This window comes from Ornithorhynchus anatinus, chromosome 1 (assembly GCF_004115215.2).
Source record: "Ornithorhynchus anatinus isolate Pmale09 chromosome 1, mOrnAna1.pri.v4, whole genome shotgun sequence".
Taxonomy (NCBI): domain Eukaryota; kingdom Metazoa; phylum Chordata; class Mammalia; order Monotremata; family Ornithorhynchidae; genus Ornithorhynchus; species Ornithorhynchus anatinus.
The window spans coordinates 68,375,386-68,394,694 of record NC_041728.1 but is presented as its reverse complement, the minus strand read 5'-3'; positions in this window follow the sequence as shown (position 1 = coordinate 68,394,694).

Below are 19,309 nucleotides of genomic sequence, written 5' to 3'. Positions count from 1 at the left end.
ATTCGAGCCCAGGTCCTTCTGACTCCCGGGCCCATGCTCTATCCACTTGGCCACTGTGCTTCTTCCTCTCTTCCCATGGCCCCATTCATTCAATAGTATTTATTGAGCACTTACTGTGTGCAGAGCACTGTACTAAGCGCTTAATAATGGTATTTGTTGAGCACTTACTATGTGCCAAGCACTGTTCTAAGCACTAGGGGGGATACAAGGTAATCAGGTTGTCCCACATGAGGCTCACAGTCTTAATCCCCATCTGACGGATGAGGTAACTGAGGCACAGACAAGTGAAGTGACTTGCCCAAAGTCACACAGCTGACAAGTGGCTGGAGCCGGGATTAGAACTCACGACCTCTGATTCCCAAGCCCAGGTTCTTCCCACTGAGTCACACTGCTTCTCTAGAGGAAAGAGCACAGACCTGGTTTCTAATCCCAGTTCTGCCACTTGCCTGCGGTGTGATTTTGGACGCGTCACTTGATTTCTCAGTGCTTCAGTTACCTCATCTGTTAAATGGGGATGAAATACCTGTCTCCCTCCCCTTTAGGCTGTGTGCCCCATGGGAAATGGGGTTTGTGTCTGATCTTGATTGTATCGTATCTACCCCAGTACAGAGAAGCAGCGTGGCTCAGTGGAAAGAGCACGGGCTTGGGAGTCAGAGGTCGTGGGTTCTAATCCCGGCTCCGCCACTTGTCAGCTGTGTGTCTTTGGGCAAGTCACTTCACTTTTCTGTGCCTCAGCTATCTCATCTGTCAGATGGGGATTAAGACTGTAAGCCCCACGTGGGACAACCTTATTACCTTGTATCTCCCCCAGCGCTTAGAACAGTGCTCTGCACATAGTAAGCGCTTAACAAATACCAACATTATTATTATTATTATACAGTAGGGCTTATCAAATACCACAATTATTTGTCCCCATCCTCTCCTCTCCCCCAAAGAAATGCCATCTCTCCCATGCCTCAGAATGAAAAGTTGGCTTCCAAACCCCTGTCCATGATGGGTTATCTCTCCTAGTCTATTCAGTCCCAACCCCTGGTCTTTGTCCCCTTCGACTCTCCCCTCCAGCTAACACCAACTTTATGGCTGAAAAATGAAGGGATGATGTGTTTTCCTTTCTCCTAGCTAGAACTGGATTAGTCCTCCCGGGGGAACCTCAGCTATTAGATTTTTGTGGAGGCCCCCATGTAATGCAGTCGATTAGACGGTAAGTCCGTCAGTGGACAGGGACTGTCTCTATCTGTTGCCGATTTGTACATTCCAAGATCTTAGTACAGTACCCTGCACATAGTAAGCGCTCAATAAATACTATCGAATGAATTGAATGAATGACATCATGACCCACTGCTCATACTGTAATTTGATCATTCATTCATTTAGTCGATTTATTGAGCGCTTACAATATGACAATAAGTAGACGCATTCCCTGCCTACAGCGAGCTTACAGTCTAGAGGATGATCTAGCTCACCCGCTGTCCGTAGGCAAAATCTGGTTTGGAGGCCAACCAGTGCAGCTCAACTAGCCCTGCCAGCCCCCATTTTTCCTAGACATTCCCTGGCAGCCGGTTGTCTCAGGCCCAGGCTCGGACCTCCCTTTCTGCATATCCTTATCAATCAATCAAGCAGTAGTATTTATTGAGCACTTACTGTGTGCACCGCACTAAGCACAATGTAACCGAATTGGTAGACACGTTTCCTGCCCACAAAGAGTTTACGGTCTAGAGGGGAAGACAGACATTACACAAATAAATGAATTATGGATACTGACATGAGTGCTGCGGGACTGAGGGAAGGACAAATAAAGGCTACAAATCCAAGAGCAAGGGCAACGCCGAAGAGAGTGGGAGAAGAGGAAATGAGGGTTTAGGCGGGGAAATCCCCCTCTAGACCGTAAGCTCGTCGTGGGCAGGGAACGTGTCTTCCAACTCTATTCTACCGTTATATTGTACTCTCCCAATACAATATATTGATTGGAAGCCCTCTTAAAAGAGATGTGCCTTAAATAATGCTTCGAAGGTAGGGAGAGTGTTGGACATGAAGAGGGAGGGCGTTCCAGGCCAGAGGCAGAACTTGGGCGAGGGATCAGCAGAGAAATAGACGAAATCCAGATACAGCAACTAGGTTGGCATTAGAGGAGCGAAGTGTGCAGGCTGGCTTGTAGTGGGAAATCGGGGAGGTGAGGCAGAGGGGGAAAGGTGTTTGAAAGCTGACGGTAAGGCGTTTCTGTTTAATGCAGAAGCGGATGGGCAACCACTGCAGGTTCCTGAGGAGGGGGGAAACGTGGCCTGAACGGTTTTGTAGAAAAATGATCCGGGCAGCAGGGTGAAGTTTGGACTGGAGCGGGGAGAGGCAGGAGGCAGGGAGGTCCACAAAGAGGCTGACGCAGTAATCAAGGAGGGAAAGGATAAGTGCGTGGTAGGAGTTTGGATGGAGAGAAAAGGGAGGGTTTTGGCAATTTTCATTCATTCAGTCATTTATTGAGCATTTACTGCATGCAAAGCACTGAACTAAGCGCTTGGGAGAGTACAATATAACAATAAACAGACATGTTCCCTGCCATGTGAAGGTTGAACAGGCAGGTTTTGGTGATAGACTATGTGGGTTGAATGAGAGAGATGATTTGAGGATAACACCAAGGTTACAGACTCGTGACCAGGGATGATGGTTCTGTCTACGGTGATGGGAGGACAGGGTTTGGGTGGGAAGATGAGGCGTTCTAAACCCAGCTGCCTTTTCATTCATTCATTCATTCAATCGTAATTACTGAGCACTTACTGTGTGCAGAACACTGTACTAAGCACTTGGAAAGTACAAGTCAGCAACAAATAGAGACAATCCCTACCCAACAATGGGCTTGCTTTTCTTCAGGGCCTGCAGTAGACTCAGGTCTAACCCCACCTTTCCTCTTCTACTTGCAAGGCGCATTTCAGCACCTGGGATGGGATCTGCCCTGCGCTTTCATTCATTCGGTTATTTTTATTGAGCACTTACTGTGTGCGGAGCACTGCACTAAGTGCTTGGGAGAGTACAATGCAACTATAAACAGACACATTCCTTGTCCACAACGAGTTTACTGTCTGCAAAATCTAGGCCGCTAGGAGGGAGAACCAGGTTTCCATAGCAGGGAAGTGGGTCTCATTTTACTCGAAATGAAGCAAACAAAATCTAACTCCAGCACCAGCCCCACCCAAAATATCCTCACCAGCCCCACTCTATCCAAGTCATGCTCTAGCTTTCAGAGCCCGGACCTGGGCTTAACTGCAGAGAACGGCACACAACGGTGGCTGACGTAATGGCAGGACAGGGGGACCGAGGATCCTCTATGTCTGTGGCCAACCCCTGCCAAAGTGGCTGCTCAGGAAAAAAAAAGGAAGCCAAATTCAAAGTTTTTACATCTTTCTGTTTAAACTCTGAAGAACAGGAGATATTTTTGAGGTACACCGTGGTGCATTATCCCACGGCAGAAAACGAGGAGAGTTTTCTAGCCAACCAAGGGGTGCAGAGGTTGTGTGGGGGAGTGAATATGTGAATATTTGTACTTGTGTAGGTGAATGTTGGGGGTGGTGTGGAGCCCCTCCTCCTTTCTGGCCCCCAGCCCATTTGATAGAAATCACAGTCACACCTGCCACCCAGCCAGCCACCGCTCCAGTAGGGACACCAAACAAATGAGGGGAGGGGACCCCGCCTATGTCTCTTTCTCTCTGGGGGCGGGGAGACAGACACCAATACAAAGAAATAAAATGACAGATAGGTACATAAGTGCTGTGGGGCTGCGAGAGGGGAAAGAGCAAAGGGAGCAAGTCGGGGTGACGCAGAAGGGAGTGGGAGATGAGGAAAGGTGGAGCTAAGTCTGGGAAAGCCTCTTGGAGGAGGTGTGTCTCCAGTAAGGCTTTGAAGCAGGGGAGAGTCATTCTCTGGCAGATTTGAGGAGGGAAGGTGTCCCAGACCAGAGGCGGGAAGCAGGCTGGGGGTTGGCAGGGAGACGGGAGAGATCGAGGCACAGTGCGACAGCACTAGAGAAGTGAAGTATGAGGTCTGGGTGAAGGAGAGTAGTGAGGCGAGGTCTCTACCCCCCGTTGATCTCAGCTGTGAGATGAAAAACTCAGGTTCTGAGAGACACCAAGACTGCTCTCTGCCCCGCTGCTCTCTTCCCACAGGTCTCTGCCCCCCAGTTCGTCTCAGCTGTGAGATGAAAGAATCAGGTTCTGAAGGACCCCGAGTCCCAGGGTTACCTGCCACTTTTCCTAAAGGTCTGGGCATTTTCTGTCTTTATGTCTTCCCCGAAAGTCAAGGGTCGGGTGGCCATGGGGAGGTTTGCAGGGTCCGGGCCTTCTGAGCCGGGTAGCCTGAGCCCGTGGCTACCATGGCTTCTACAGGGCTTCCGTGTATCTGGATGCTGTGGCTTGTGTGGCATCGCCGAGCCCAAGACCCTGGGCGAGAGCCCCTAAAAATCCCTATGTTAATCCGGCCCTATCCCTGGCGCTGGAAACTGGGAGGCTGCAGAGAAAAGTAGGTTTAGTCCTCCAAGACTTCCTCAGTTAGAAATGCTAGCAGAAATCCTGAATATTAATTCAGGTGACGCCTGAGGCATAAAAATTCTGAGGGATTATCGTGCTGATGCATTTCCGTGAGTCATGATGAACTCACCCAATTCGGTGGAGACGCTTTATTCAGCCAGAAGTATTCTTATTCAAGACCCCTCCCTTCACCTCTCAAATAAATGAAATTACGGAATGTGTGTTGTTGTCTTTATCACCCAATATAATATAACATCAATCATTTTGATTGAGTGCTTACTGAGTGCAGAGCACAGAACTAAGAGCTTGGGAGAATACAACAGAGTTGGTAGAAACGTTTCCTGCCCATAGCGAGCTTACAGTCTAGAGGGGGAGACAGACATTAGTATTCATTCATTCAAGCATATTTATTGATCCCTTACTGTGTGCAGAGCACTGTACTAAGCGCTTGGAAAGTTCAAGTTAGCAACAAAGCTCACAATGGGCTCACATTCAAGAAGAGGGGAGGCAGACGTCAAACCAAGTAAACAGGCATCAGTAGCAACAGCATAAATTATGGATATGTACATAAGTGCTCAAATTCCTCCTGACACTTCTCCCTGCCTCTTCAACCCCTGGTCTTTAATTTCAAGAAAATAAGGTCTAGTACTGACTCCGTCTCATGACAGCCAAGAGACCATTTCCTGAGTCATGGCTCTCCTCCCTCTCATTTCAATCCAGCACTCTATTCCTGTTTTCGCTCTGTCCACTGACTCAGCCTTCATTTAATTATTTGTTTCTGTAAAATTAGAAGAAAAAAGTATCTAACATGAACCTGCTTCCAAGATCTCATTAATTTACTAAAGCTAGTTCTCCGCACAAGAGCGGTTGGGCATTCATTCATCCAGTCATATTTATTGAGCGCTTACTGTGTGCAGAGAACTGTACTAAGCGCTTGGGAAAATACAAAAATAAATAGTGACATTCCCTGCCCATTCCCTGTCTATTCACTTACAACTGACAGTGCTTTACCTTAAGATGTACTGTGCTTTCTATTTTCTTGCCTTCTCACATTTGAATCTCACTCCGGGCTCACAAGGCTGCATGCATTCGTTTATCACCCACTCGGTAATTGTAAAACAGTGGGTACGTAGAGGGGAATAGAGATATCAGTTCTAGAAGTTGCACTAATACATGGTGTGATTTTGATGATTTAAATGATAAAAGATCGTAAATTCCCGTACATTTCCAGTTCATCCATACTTACACCCACTAATGATGGGGTCATCAGATCTGAAACCTTGAAAGCTTAATTTAAACCTAATATGGGACATTTGTGAGGAGAGAAACTAGGAAGTCATTATAATGCATGCAGTCAGGGAAAAAGGTAACTACTTCTGAAGGAAAATCCACCGCAAATTAAGGGTCTCGACCTCTGCAGCTTCCATAGAAATTGCCTCTCCTTTATTCCTGGAGGGGTATCTAAGGGAGCCAGGCAAGAGGGGCAGCTTTCGAGGTGCAGCAGAGAAAGGGGAGCTAGAAAGAGAGCAGCACTTCAGTCTGGTTGATGTGTTTTCAGAAAATAGAGGCAGAGTTTGAAAAATTTGCCCCGAGTGCAAAAATATCCATATGGTAGCTTAGAATGGACTCGAGTGCCTTTTTTTTCTGCCTCAGTCACTGGATGCTTTTCTTTCAAGCCCCTTGTCCTTTATTTCCAAAAAGTGTTTTTTGTTTTTTTCCACTAGAGGAAAGAACGCAGTGTTCCTATCCTACGACCACCAGCGCTTACCATCAATTGTGCTTTAACCTATCCTCTGCCTTCTACCTCAGCTCTGACTGCAAGCTTTTTCTGTAATACTGCCCAACAGCAGTATAATCAGTAGTGGGTGAAGTTGTGGGTGTGCCGTGAAAAAAGAGGTGAGAGAGCAAAAAGATTTATTTTTTAAAAAAATATAAGACACAAAAAGTAAAAGGAAACAGGGAGGAGACCAACAGTAGAGGTGTTTTTTTTTGTTTTGTGTTTTGAGACACAAAAAAAGAAAAAGAGAAAGTCAGACAGATGGCAAAATGCCAGTGCCAGATCGGTAGGGTTTAGAAAGGCTCTCAGACAGTCAAATCCTCCAGCTATCGTTTGTGATGATTAAAATATTACCGCATTTTCACAACCCCCTACCACCGCAACCATGGCAAAGCACAACTTTTATATCAAAATTGGCATTCGGGCAGGCCATGACAGTATGTATGTCGATTTGTCCACAGACTGTAGCCCAGGGTGATGAAAGGCCAATCTTCAAATAACAAAAGGCTACAGGGAGTGAGGGAGAGCAACCATAAACAAATAACAGAGGCAAGATGTAGAAAACACACACAAAAAAACCAAGTACACAGGTTAAAACTAATCAAAGATGTCCTGCAAAAAAAAATGGAAGATGAAACCCTTCTAGGCTAGTATTTCCTTCCCGTCTCTCAGGCCCTCAATCTCGGTGTCATCCTTGACTCGTCTCTCTCGTTCACCCCACACATCCTATCCGTTACCAAGACCTGCCGGTTTCACCTCTACAATATCGCCAAGATCCGCCCTTTCCTCTCCACCCAGACGGCTACCTTACTGTTACGGGCTCTCGTTATATCCCGGCTAGACTACTGTGTCAGCCTTCTCTCTGACCTCCCTTCCTCCTCTCTCGTCCCGCTCCAGTCTATTCTTCACTGCGCTGCCCGGCTCATCTTCCTGCAGAAACGATCTGGGCCTGTCACTCCCCTTCTTAAACAACTCCAGTGGTTGCCTATCGACCTCCACTCCAAACAAAAACTCCTCACTCTAGGCTTCGAGGCTCTCCATCACCTTGCCCCTTCCTACCTCTCCTCCCTTCTCTCTTTCTACCGCCCACCCCGCACGCTCCGCTCCTCCGCCGCCCACCTCCTCGCCGTCCCTCGGTCTCGCCTATCCCGCCGTCAACCCCCGGGTCACGTCCTCCCGCGGTCCCGGAACGCCCTCCCTCCTCACCTCCGCCAAACTGATTCTCTTTCCCTCTTCAAAACCCTACTTAAAACTCACCTCCTCCAAGAGGCCTTCCCAGACTGAGCTCCTCTTCTCCCTCTACTCCCTCTGCCATCCCCCCTTTACCTCTCCGCAGCTTAACCCTCTTTTTCCGCTTTTCCCTCTGCTCCTCCACCTCTCCCTTCCCATCCCCACAGCACTGTACTCGTCCGCTCAACTGTATATATTTTTCGTTACCCTATTTATTTTGTTAATGAATTGTACATCGCCTTGATTCTATTTAGTTGCCATTGTTTTTACGAGATCCCCTTGACTCTATTTATTGCCATTGTTCTTGTCTGTTCGTCTCCCCCGATTAGACTGTAAGCCCGTCAAACGGCAGGGACTGTCTCTATCTGTTGCCGACTTGTTCATCCCAAGCGCTTAGTACAGTGCTCTGCACATAGTAAGCGCTCAATAAATACTATTGAATGAATGAATGAATAGTATTTTGTCCGCGCTATAGATAGTAATTACAAGACTCTGCTCTCAGCAGTTCTCCGTCTTCATAAAGGGCATAAGTGGAGCAAGAGGCCCTTAATTGCAGTAAGAGTGATTTAAGTCGGATTACAAGTTGCTATGCACACTTAGTGGGCTAGAAGAACTCTAGGGGCAGAGGATCATTCTTTCAATTGTATTTCTTGAGCGCTCACTGTGCGCAGAGTACTGTGCTAAGCTCTTGGGAGAGTACAATAGAACAATAAACAGACACATTTCCTGCTCACAACGAGATTACACCTGGTGACTTCTGCCTTTGGGCTGGAATGCCCTCCCTCTTCATAATCGACAGATAATTACTCTCTCCACCTTCAAACCTTATTGAAGGCACTTCTCCTCCAAGAGGCCTTCTCTAAATCCTCATTTCCTCTTCTCCCACTCCCTTCTGTGTCACCCAGCCCCACAGCACTTTCATTCAATTGTATTTATTGAGCGCTGTACTAAGTGCTTCCGTACGTATGGGCATATCCATAATCTATATCCATTACGTACGTATCATAATTTATTCATTTATATTAATATTTGTCTCCCCTCTAGGCTGTAAGTTCACTGTGGGCAAGGAATGTGTCTGTATTATTATTGTGTTGTACTCTCCCGATGGCTTAGGACAGTGCCCTGCACACAATAAGCACTCAGTAAATATGATTAATTGATTCAGCAGTGCTTATGTTCTGTTCTCCCTCCCACTTAAACTGTGATTTCCCCGCACTGGACAAGGGCCGTGTCCAACCTGGGTAACTGGAATCTAGAGGAACAGCATGGCACAGTGGAAAGAGCACCGGCCTGGGAGTCAGAGGACCTGGGTTCCAATTCCACCTCCTCCACCTGCCTGCTGTGGGACCTTGGGCAAAGTTACTTAACTTCTCTGTGCCTCAGTTCCCTCATCTGCAAAATGGGGATTCAATCTCTGTTCTCCCTCCTACTTAGACTGTGAGCCCCATGTGAGACCTGATGATCTTGTATCTATCCCAGCACTTAGTACCGTGCTTGGCGTATAGTAAGCGCTTAACAAATACCACAAGTAACAAATTACTCCTTCATCACAACAGCTCTTCTTGGGCCACATGGCTCCTTTCTCTACCTGCTTCCCATTTCTGTTATTATCATTATTATTGTCATTATGGTATTTATTAAGCGCTTACTATGTGCCAAGCACTGTTCTAAGCACTAAGGTAGATGCAAGGTAATCAGGTTGGACACAGTCCCTGTCCCACTTGGTGCTCACAGTCTTAATCATCTGTCACTGTTGCTCAGTTGAACATGACAGAGGCTTACTGGTGTCACCACATAAGACTCTTTTCGATGGTTTAGGGCTGGGGTGGATGGCCATCTAATCGGTGTCAGGGTCCCAAGCCATAAGTGGCCAGCACTGTTCCAGAGTCTGCCTCTAACTAAAAGCACTAGATCATTTTTCTCCCATCGAGTTCTCTAACAGCAAGAACATTTTCCGCTCGAGCAGTTAAAAGGTGCAACTGAATCATCTGTGGAGTCGCTGAATCTTTGGGAAAGATTTTTCTCCATCTCAGTCTGCTGCATTGTTCTGCAGAAGCCATCTGCAAATTTCAAAAGCGAAAACTCCGACAGACACCGATAATTAAATTTTAGCTTATAATTACGGTGGTGACGTTAAAAATGTCAAAGTGAATTTTTTCCTGGGTTTCTGTTGGGGTGTTGACACTAGCTTAAAGGCCCAAAAGCTTATTTATGGAACACAATTCCCATCTGCCATGATCATGTATTGATTCATTGTAAATTAGCATACCATTGCGAAGTTCTTGGTAGTCAATCGATGGTATTCGCTGAGCGCTTACTGTGTGCGCTGTACTGAGCACTTGGGAGACTACAGTATAACCACGTTGTTAGACATGTTGCTTGCCCACAATGAGCTTACAGTCTTTGCAGTGTGTAACACCACTGCCAATCTACTTACTCATTGCACTCGGTGCCTGGGTGAAACATGACCGACAGGGACAAGTGAGTGAGAGTGACGCTAGGAAACACCTACCCTTATATTCAAACCTTGGTGCAGGATTTCAATCCTGAAGTCTCAGGGCTGAGGCTCATCCATCTTCCTTTCATTCATTTGTTCAATCGTATTTATTGAGCTCTTAGTGTGTACTAAGCTCTTGGGAAAGTTGTTGTCTTATGCTGTCAAGTCTCTGCACATAGTGAGGGCCCAGTAAATACGATTGAATGAAACTTGTGTCCGACCCACAGCGACACCATGGACACATCTCTCCCAGAACACCCCACTTCCATCTGCAATTGATCTACTAGTGGATCCCTAGAGTTTTCTTGGTAAAAATCCAGAAGTGGTTTATCATCACCTCCTTTCGTGTAGTAAACTAGTCTCTGCCCGCGATTCTCTCCCGTGCCGTTGCTGCCCAGCACAGGTGAGTTTTGACTTGTAGCAGATGGCCTTCCACTCTCTAGCCACTGGCCAAGCTAGGACTGGAATGGGTAGGCCTCTACTTGACTCTCTCTCCCATAGTTGTGACTGGTAGAGGACTGGAAACTCTCCAGGTGTGACCCTGAGAGGCTTGGGAAAGTACAATATAGCAATAAAGAGAGCCAATCTATTCCCACAATGAGTTCACAGTCTAGAGGGGGAGAGATAGACATCAGTACAAGAAAACATTCATTCATTCAATCAATCGTATCTATTGAGCACTTACTGTATGCAGAGCACTGTACTAAGTGCTTGGAAAGTACAATTTGGCAACAGATAGAGACAATCCCTACCCAACAATGGGCTCACAGACTAGAAAGAGGAGACAGAAAACAAAATAAAAGAAGTAGACAGGCAACAGGCATCAAGACATCAAAACAGGTAAACAGGTACCAATAAAAATAAATAAATATCATCTTCATCATCACCATCATCACCACCATCATCATTCACTCAATCGTATTTATTGAGCGCTTACTGCATGCAGAGCACTGTACTAAGCACATCACCACCGCCACCATCATCATCATCATATGAGTTTGCCTCACTCCAGGAACTGTACCGTGTATCTATTCTAATTATATCTGCCACCAAAAGGGCTACCATTCTATTTTAATAAAAGTTTTTTATCGAATGTTACAAAACTACAATGACTATTAGCCACTCAAATGCTGAAGAAATCTTAGGCAGTGTTTCTTTGAAAAATCAATGTATCCATTAGAAGCATACTGTAAAAGATCTCCCCGTGACTAATGACGTAATCTCTTCTTCTTCAGAGAGGAATTTCAAGCTTGTAGGCAGGGAAAATGTGTATTTATTGTCAAATTGTACTCTCCCAAGTGCTTAGTACAGTACTCTGCACATAGTAAGCACTCTAAATATGACTGAGTGAAACTGAAACAAAAAAAGCAGAGTAGGAGTGTCTGCAATGTATTTATTTATGTATATTAATGTCAGTCTCTCCCTCTGGACTGCGGACTCGCGGGCAGGGAATGTGTCTGTTGTTATATTGTACTCTCCCTAGTGCTTAGCATAGTGCTTTGCACACTGTAAGCACTCCATAAATATCACTGAATGAATAAATGAGTTTCTACAGATCACTGATCAAGTGTGGCCGGCCATTCGGTTTTAATACTGCACAGTCTGGTTTTCAGCTGACCTCCCCCTCTCAGTCTCAGTGTGATACCAGACACCTCTCTGTTGGCTATTTTTATTTTCAGCACTCAGCTTCCTCTTCCCACCTTTCCTACTCAATCTCTTCTCTTCAGGAGAAATTAAGCAACTGCTTGTGACAGGGAAAGTTAGCCTACTACACCATTCTTAAAACTGTACGAAGCACGGATCATTCAAATGAGAAGTCTAGAGGTTTCTCGGATGATATACCATCAGTGATTTACGAGAAGCCTTATGGGAGATCTAAATCAATGATATAAGAATTAAAACCTAAATAAATGGTATTTCCACTAGGTGGGATTTCATAGAGTACCAGATCCAGTAAATTAAGGACAGCTTGGCTTCCTCCTAATATGACTCATCCCTTTTAAGAGCTATAATTTACTCTAAGACGGTCTGCTGCGGAATTCTTCAAACTTGAGAGATGCATTATAAAATGTCTTTTTATAGAGGATAGTCATCTCAGAGAAGAAACTTGTTTTAATTTTGGCCTTTCCTAGACTTCGGTTTATTTAGAGGAAGTGAAATTTATGTATAAAAGTGGAATACATGAGAAACAGCTTGGCCCAATAGATACACATGGGCCTGGAGTCCGAAGGACCTGGGTTTTCTAGTACTGGTCACATCTCTTGTCTGCTGTGTGACCTTGGGCATATCACTTCACTCCTCTGCTCCTCCATTACCTCATCTGAAAATGGGGATTAAGACTGTTATCCCCAAGTGAGATATGGACTGTGTCCAACCTGATTATTATTATTATTACTGTATCTGTTAAGCACTTATAATGTGCCAGGCACTATACTAAGCACTGGGGTGGTTACAAGCAAATCAGGTTGGACACAGTACCAACCCACGTTGAGCTCACAGTCTCAATCCCCATTTTATAGATGAGGTATCTAAGCACAGAGAAGTAAAGCGAATTGCCCAAGGTCACACAGCAGACAAGTGATGGAGGCAGGATTATAACCCATGACCTTCTGATCCCGGGCCTTTGCTATATCCATTGTGCCATGCTGTTTCTCCAACTTATATTAGCTTGTATCTGCCCCAGCGCTTAGTACAGTGCCTGGTATGTAGTGACTGCTTAACAAATGCCATAAAAAATGTATCCTGTCTATTGTATTTGATGTGTGGGTAAGTCCGTACTCTAATTTCTCTTTGGGAAGCTCAGATCTTGCTCCCCAAGGACCATTATCCTCCAGCGCTTAATACAGGGCCTGGCACATAGTAAGCACTTAAATACCATTATTATTAAGTCTATGGAGCACCACGCTGGAGCACCATGCTGGAGCCCTGTGCTCCTTTACCAACAGTAGATCAGGGTCAGCTCAAGGCATTGGGATACCCCAGTGGAAAGACGGGACAGGGAAGATGAGGCCAGAAGTTGGAATCACGAATAGAAAATAATAATAACAACAGTAATAACGGTATTTGTTAAGCGCTTACTATGTTACAAGCACTGCTCTAAGCACTGGGGTGGATACAAGCAAATAGGTTGGACACAGTCCCTGTCCCACGTGGAGCTCACAGTCTTGACCCCCATTTTACGGATGAGGGAACTGAGGCACGGAGAAGTGAAGCGGCTCGCCCAAGGTCCCCCAGCAGACAAATAGCGGAGCTGCGATTAAAATCTAGGTCCTTCTGACTCGCAGGCCAGGGCTCTATTAGATGACACAGCCAAACAGCATCCTAGGTCATGACTTAGTTTGCCAACGGGGTGAAACGGTGACACCTCAGCACATCCTCTAAGCCACGAACAAACTCACACCCCCAGGGTCAACCTGTGATTGGACCTGACCCCCAAAGGGAGAAGGAGAGGGGGTGGGAGTTCATTCAGTGAAGTTGGACCCCTGTTTAGATTGCCTTTTCTCTTAGTTTTCTCCCTGCCCTGAGAGAGAGAGAGTGTATGTGTGTTTGTGTGTTCATTTGTGTGTGTATGTTTGTCTATCCCCAAATCTCTGCGTCTAACAGAAACTCTTTTCCCACTGGCTTTGAAGCACTCAGTCAAGCTCTCCTGCTCCTACCTCACCTCGCGGCTCTCCTACTAAAACCAGCCCGCACACCCTGTTCCTCTAAGACCAGTGTACTCACTGTAACTCAATCTTGGTATCCAACAGCTGAATCCTCACCCCTCTAGCCTGGAACCCCTTCCCCCTTCATATCCGACGGACCGCCGCTTTCCCCACCTTCAAAGTCTTACTAAAAATAACATCTCCTCCAAGAAGCCCCAGACTAAGCCCTCATTCCCCCATTCTCTCTCTCTCTCTCCAGTCTACATTGCTTTCGCACTGGGATCTATACCTTTTAAGCAGTTGATATTCACTCCACCTGCAGCCCCGTGGAACTTATGTACATATCGGTAATTTATTTTTATGTCTGTCTCTCCCTCTAGATGGTAAGCTCCTTGTGAGTAAGGAGTGTTTCTACCAACTCCCATAATAATAATAATAATAATAATATCTGTTGAGAAGCAGCATGGCTTAGTGGCAAGAGCACGGGCTTGGGATGCAGTGGTCATGTGTTCTAATCCCGGCTCCGCCACGTGTTACCTGTGTGACTTTGGGCAAGCCACTTAACTTCTGTGTACCTCAGTTCCCTCATCTGTAAAATGGGGATGAAGGCTGTGAGCCCTACGTGGGACAACCTGATTAACTTGTATCTACCCCAGCGCTTAGAACAGTGCTTGGCACATAGTAAGTGCTTAACAAATACCAACATCATCATTAAACACTTACTATATGCCAACCACTGTATTTAGCGCTGGGGTAGCTACAAGATAAGCAGGTCCCACATGGGATTCACGGTCTAAGTCGTAGGGAGAACGGGTATTGAATCCCCATTCCATAGACGAAGGAACTGAGGCACAGAGGAGTGAAGCGACTTGCCCAAGGTCACACAGCAGGCACCTGGTAGAGCCGGGGTTAGAACCCCGATCCTCTGACTCTCAGGCCCGGGATCTATCCATTAGGCCATGCTGCTTCACCTTCTACTGTATTCACCCTCATAGGATGGGGACTGTGTCCAACCCAATTTACTCGCAACCACCCCAGCACTTAGTACAGAGCTTGGCACATAGTAAGCGCTTAACAAATACCACAATTTCTATCATCATTATTATTATCCTCTCCCAGGTGCTTAAGCGCTCAAATCAATATCATGGGTTGAAATCTGGTAGGCAGGGCTATCCCTGGGAGAGGGCTATTTGGAGTGAGTTCTCCAGGCCCCATCTCACCCAGCGAACAGGATTCCAAAGAATTTCCATGGCCCGGGATTTTGAGAGACAGGAGCAAGTGTGCCCCCCGATCCCTGGTGTTTCAGCCAGCCGGCCACCCCTCCCCTCTGCAGCAGTTCACTTCACAAGAGGCATGGTTTTACTCCCCTTCTTCCATCTCCTGGCAAACTGAGCGTGCTGGGAGTGGAAGAAGTTTGTCTGGGTTATCCTGAACCTTGAAGGGAGAAGCAGGTGAGTGCAGCAAACTCCAGCCCATGGTCGCAGCAGTGACAGGGACAAATGCTCTACACACAGTAAGCACTCAATAAATACAACTGAATGAGTGAATGAAAGAATAAATAACAGCAGCTGCAGAAAGCGCCGTGGCCTAGTGGATAAAGCACAGGCCTGGGAGTCAAGAGGAGCTGGTTTCTCAACCCAGCTCTGCCACTTGTCTGCTGTGTGATCTTGGGCAAGTCACTTCACTTCTCTGGGCCTCAGTTCCCTCATCTGTAAAACGGAGATTAAGATTGTGAGCCCCATGTGGGACAGGGACTGGGTCCAGCCTGATTACCCGATTGTATCTCCCCCAGCGCTAAGAACAGTGCCTGACACTTAGTAAGCGCTTAACAAATACCAGAAAAAGAAAGACAGAAGGTTTTCTTTCTTCCCATGTCTTCCTCTCCCCTTCCCCCCAGAATCCAAGACACGTGACAATTTGCAGCCTAGACGACTTCTTAGATGTAATTTCGGCTCAGCAGAGTTAAGCCTCCCAGAGCTGCGGAGTTTTTACCAGTGTTTCATGGAATTCTTCAAGGCTGTTATTTACTGCTGTGGTAATTATAGCATAGATCTGGGCTTTCGGCAGATAGGTGGCCTTGGCTTTAAGGAGCGCAGGGATGATATCCTTCCCCTAGCTGCCATCGGGGTCACACGACACGGTGGGGGCGGTTAAGCTACTGAAGGCTAGTGTTTCTCTGTGTGTGTGTGCCCTTCGTCCATGCCAAATCAGCGGGCCCTTGGAGACAACTGATAATCCAAACTAATCAAGACGGAGGCTCGTTCAGGTCATCGAAAGTTAGGAACTGAACCTGTCAAGCTGTCGGTCACGGGACCAGTTTTGTTTGTTCAACCAGGCCCTCGGCTGGACCAACTCCAGTCTGGATAGCGGACATTTGACCTCTCACTTTCCTCTGAAACGTTCCGGTGCTCCCCTGACCTTTTTAAGATGACGTCTCCATAGCAGAAGGTACAGGGGTCATTTGGGAAGAGGTCGCTCCGCTGATGGATGCAATACTGAAGAGAAACTCCTCTCGTCATACTCAATTTAATCCATCTAGGAAACCTAGGCCGTCTTCTGTTTCTCCTTTGTGAGGGTCTTCCAGACCCCCCAAATCACATTACCTGCTTGGGAATCACACTCCCCATCGATTAGAGTGGGTGCGGGGAGAGGTATTCTGAAAACTCAAGAAAGAACGTCTTGTTCCAAATCTGTATAAGGACCTGGGTTCTAATCCTGGACTCTATTTAGTTGCCATTGTTTTTACGAGATGTTCTTCCCCTTGACTCTATTTATTGCCATTGTTCTCATCTGTCCGTCTCCCCCGATTAGACTGTAAGCCCATCAAACGGCAGGGACTGTCTCTATCTGTGGCCGACTTGTTCATTCCAAGTGCTTAGTACAGTGCTCCGCACTTAGTAAGCGCTCAATAAATACTATTGAATGAATGAATGACTCCACCACTCGTCTATTATGTGATGAAATCATTTCATTTCTCTCTGCCTCAGTTACCTCATCTGTAAAATGGAAATTGAGACTGTTAGCCCTATGTGGGACAGGACTGTGCCCAACCTATTTAACTTGTATCTTTCCCAGCATTTAGTACAGTGCATGATATATAGTAAGTGCTTAACAAATGCCATTAAAAAAGGGGGAAGGCAATTATCTTGACTCCATCCTCTCATATTCACTCTGGCACCAAACCCTGATGAGCCCGGCACATAGTGCTTAAACAGATGCCAAAAAAAATCGATCAATGGTATTTACTGAGCACCTTCTAGGTGCAGAGCCCCGTACCAAGCGCTTGGGAGAGTACTATACAATAGAATTAGTATCCATCAGTTTCGGGGGGGTGGCTTGTAGAACTGGGGGTTCAAAGTTCCCGCTGAGCCTCGGGTTAGTTCCTCTGATGGCAACGATAAACAGAAAGGTAGGCCCGTTACTCAGAATAGTTCAGGTAATTTTACCTGCTTCTGATTGCATTAGGGTGAAAAGAAGTCACTGTTCCAGTACACTGCACTACCCCAGGAAATAGAACCAATATTAGCTTCACAGAAGAGTCAAGCGAAACCACAAAGAGATAGAATTTCACGTGCTGTCTTCGAGCATTTCTCTTATCTATCTTGCGCCCCTATTCACCTTGACCTAGTATTTTTCCTTATTCAGTGGAATTTCCTGGGTTATTATCAGTTCTTCCCCAGCACAGCAGGCTGACGGAGGTCAGATTTACCCCCCTCCCTGACAGATCTGAGAAAAGAACCCTGCTGCCGGGCTCGACACTTGCACTTTATCGCCTAGTTTTGCTCATAATTGTGCTATATATTCGTAATTCTGAAATAACAATTGCAGTAAGAAGCATCTGGCTGGGATATTTTGAGTCTACCCACAGTACTTGGTACATAGTAAGCTCTTTACAAAGAGAAGCAACATGATCTTGTGGATAGAGCCCGGGTCTGGGAGCCAGAAGGACCTGGGTTCTAATCCCAGCTCCGCCACTTGTCCGCTGTGAGACCTTGGGCAAATCAGTTCACTTCTCTGTGCCTCAGTTATTTCATCTGTAAAATGGGGATGAGAACTGTGAGCCCCAGATGGGGCATGGACTGCGTCCAACCTGATTAGTTTGTATCTACCCCAGAGCTTAGTACAGTACCTGGTACATAGTAAGCACTTAACAAACACATAAAAAAGCAAATGCATTATTATTATCATTATTTCAATGATATCCAAAATCCCTGTTTGTTCTTAATGCTTCCATTCACACATGGCTTTGAAAGAAGTCTTCTAGACCCCAGAATGGGCCTTTATTAAAAGTTATTTTCCAAATCACTTAAACGTAGCTAAATTCAGACCCTCTTGATTTACCCTGCTCATATTAAAGAAGTTTTTTTGTTTTACATTTTGCGATACTCTACCATCATCTTTCCAATCCCATAGAGTCCTTGGTCCTCCTTGTTTAATTTTGGTTTTGGTTGGTGGCGATGAGGAAGGTCGAGGAGAATGATGATGGGATGATTCTAGAGTAAAATAAAATCTTTTCTAGATTCATTTAGAATGGAATCAGAACACACTATTTCCAAAAGTCTCGTCTTTTAGAGTGGGCTAATAATAATAATAATAATGGCATTCATGAAGTGCTTACTTTGTACAAAGCACTGTTCTAAGCGCTGGGAGGGATACAAGGTAATCAGGTTGTCCCACTTGGGGCTTACAGTCTTAATGCCCATTTTACAGATGAGGTAACTGAGGCACAGAGAAGTTCAGTGACTTGCCCAAAGTCACACAGCTGACAAGCGGCAGAGCTGGGATTTGAACCCATGATCTCTGACTCCCCAGCCCGTGTTCTTTCCCTTGAGCCACACTGTTTCTCTACCATAAGTAATAATAATAATAATGTTGGCATTTGTTAAGCTCTTACTTTGTGCAGAGCACTGTTCTAAGCGCTGGGGTAGATAGTGGGTAATCAGGTTGTCCCACGTGAGGCTCACAGTTAATTCCCATTTTACAGATGAGGTAACTGAGGCACAGAGAAGTTAAGTGACTTGCCCACAGTCACAAGTACGTGTGACAAGGTTTTTTCCCCAAACCTGGTGTCATGAAGACCTCTCCGAAAAATCTGAGGAAGCAACCAGAGAACACAAACAACTTTCATCTTGTTGGGAAAGAGCATTTCCTTACACTCTGCCATTTCTCCAATCTGTAATGAATTTTAATATGCTTCCCCTTCTAGACTGTAAGAGCCTTATGGGCAGAGATTATGCTAATAATAACGGTATTTGTTAAGCACTTACTATGTGCCAGGCACTGTACTAAGCGCTGGAGAGGATACAAATAAATCGGGTTGGACACTGTCCCTGTTCCATTTGGGGTTCACAATTTCAATCGCCATTCTAGAGATGAGGTAACTGAGGCCCAGAGAAGAGAAGTGACTAGCCCAAGGTCACACAGCAGACAAGTGGCGGAGGTGAGAATAGAACCCGGACCTCTGACTTCCAGGTCTGTGCTCTTGCCTCTATGCCATGCTGCATTTCTCCAATCTGTAATTTATTTTAATATTAGTTTCCCCTTCTAGGTTAGAAGAGCCTTATGGGCAGAGATTAAGTCTACCAACTTTTTTTCTTGCAATGGTTCTTGTGAAATGTTTCCTATGTGGCAAGCACTGGGATAGATACAA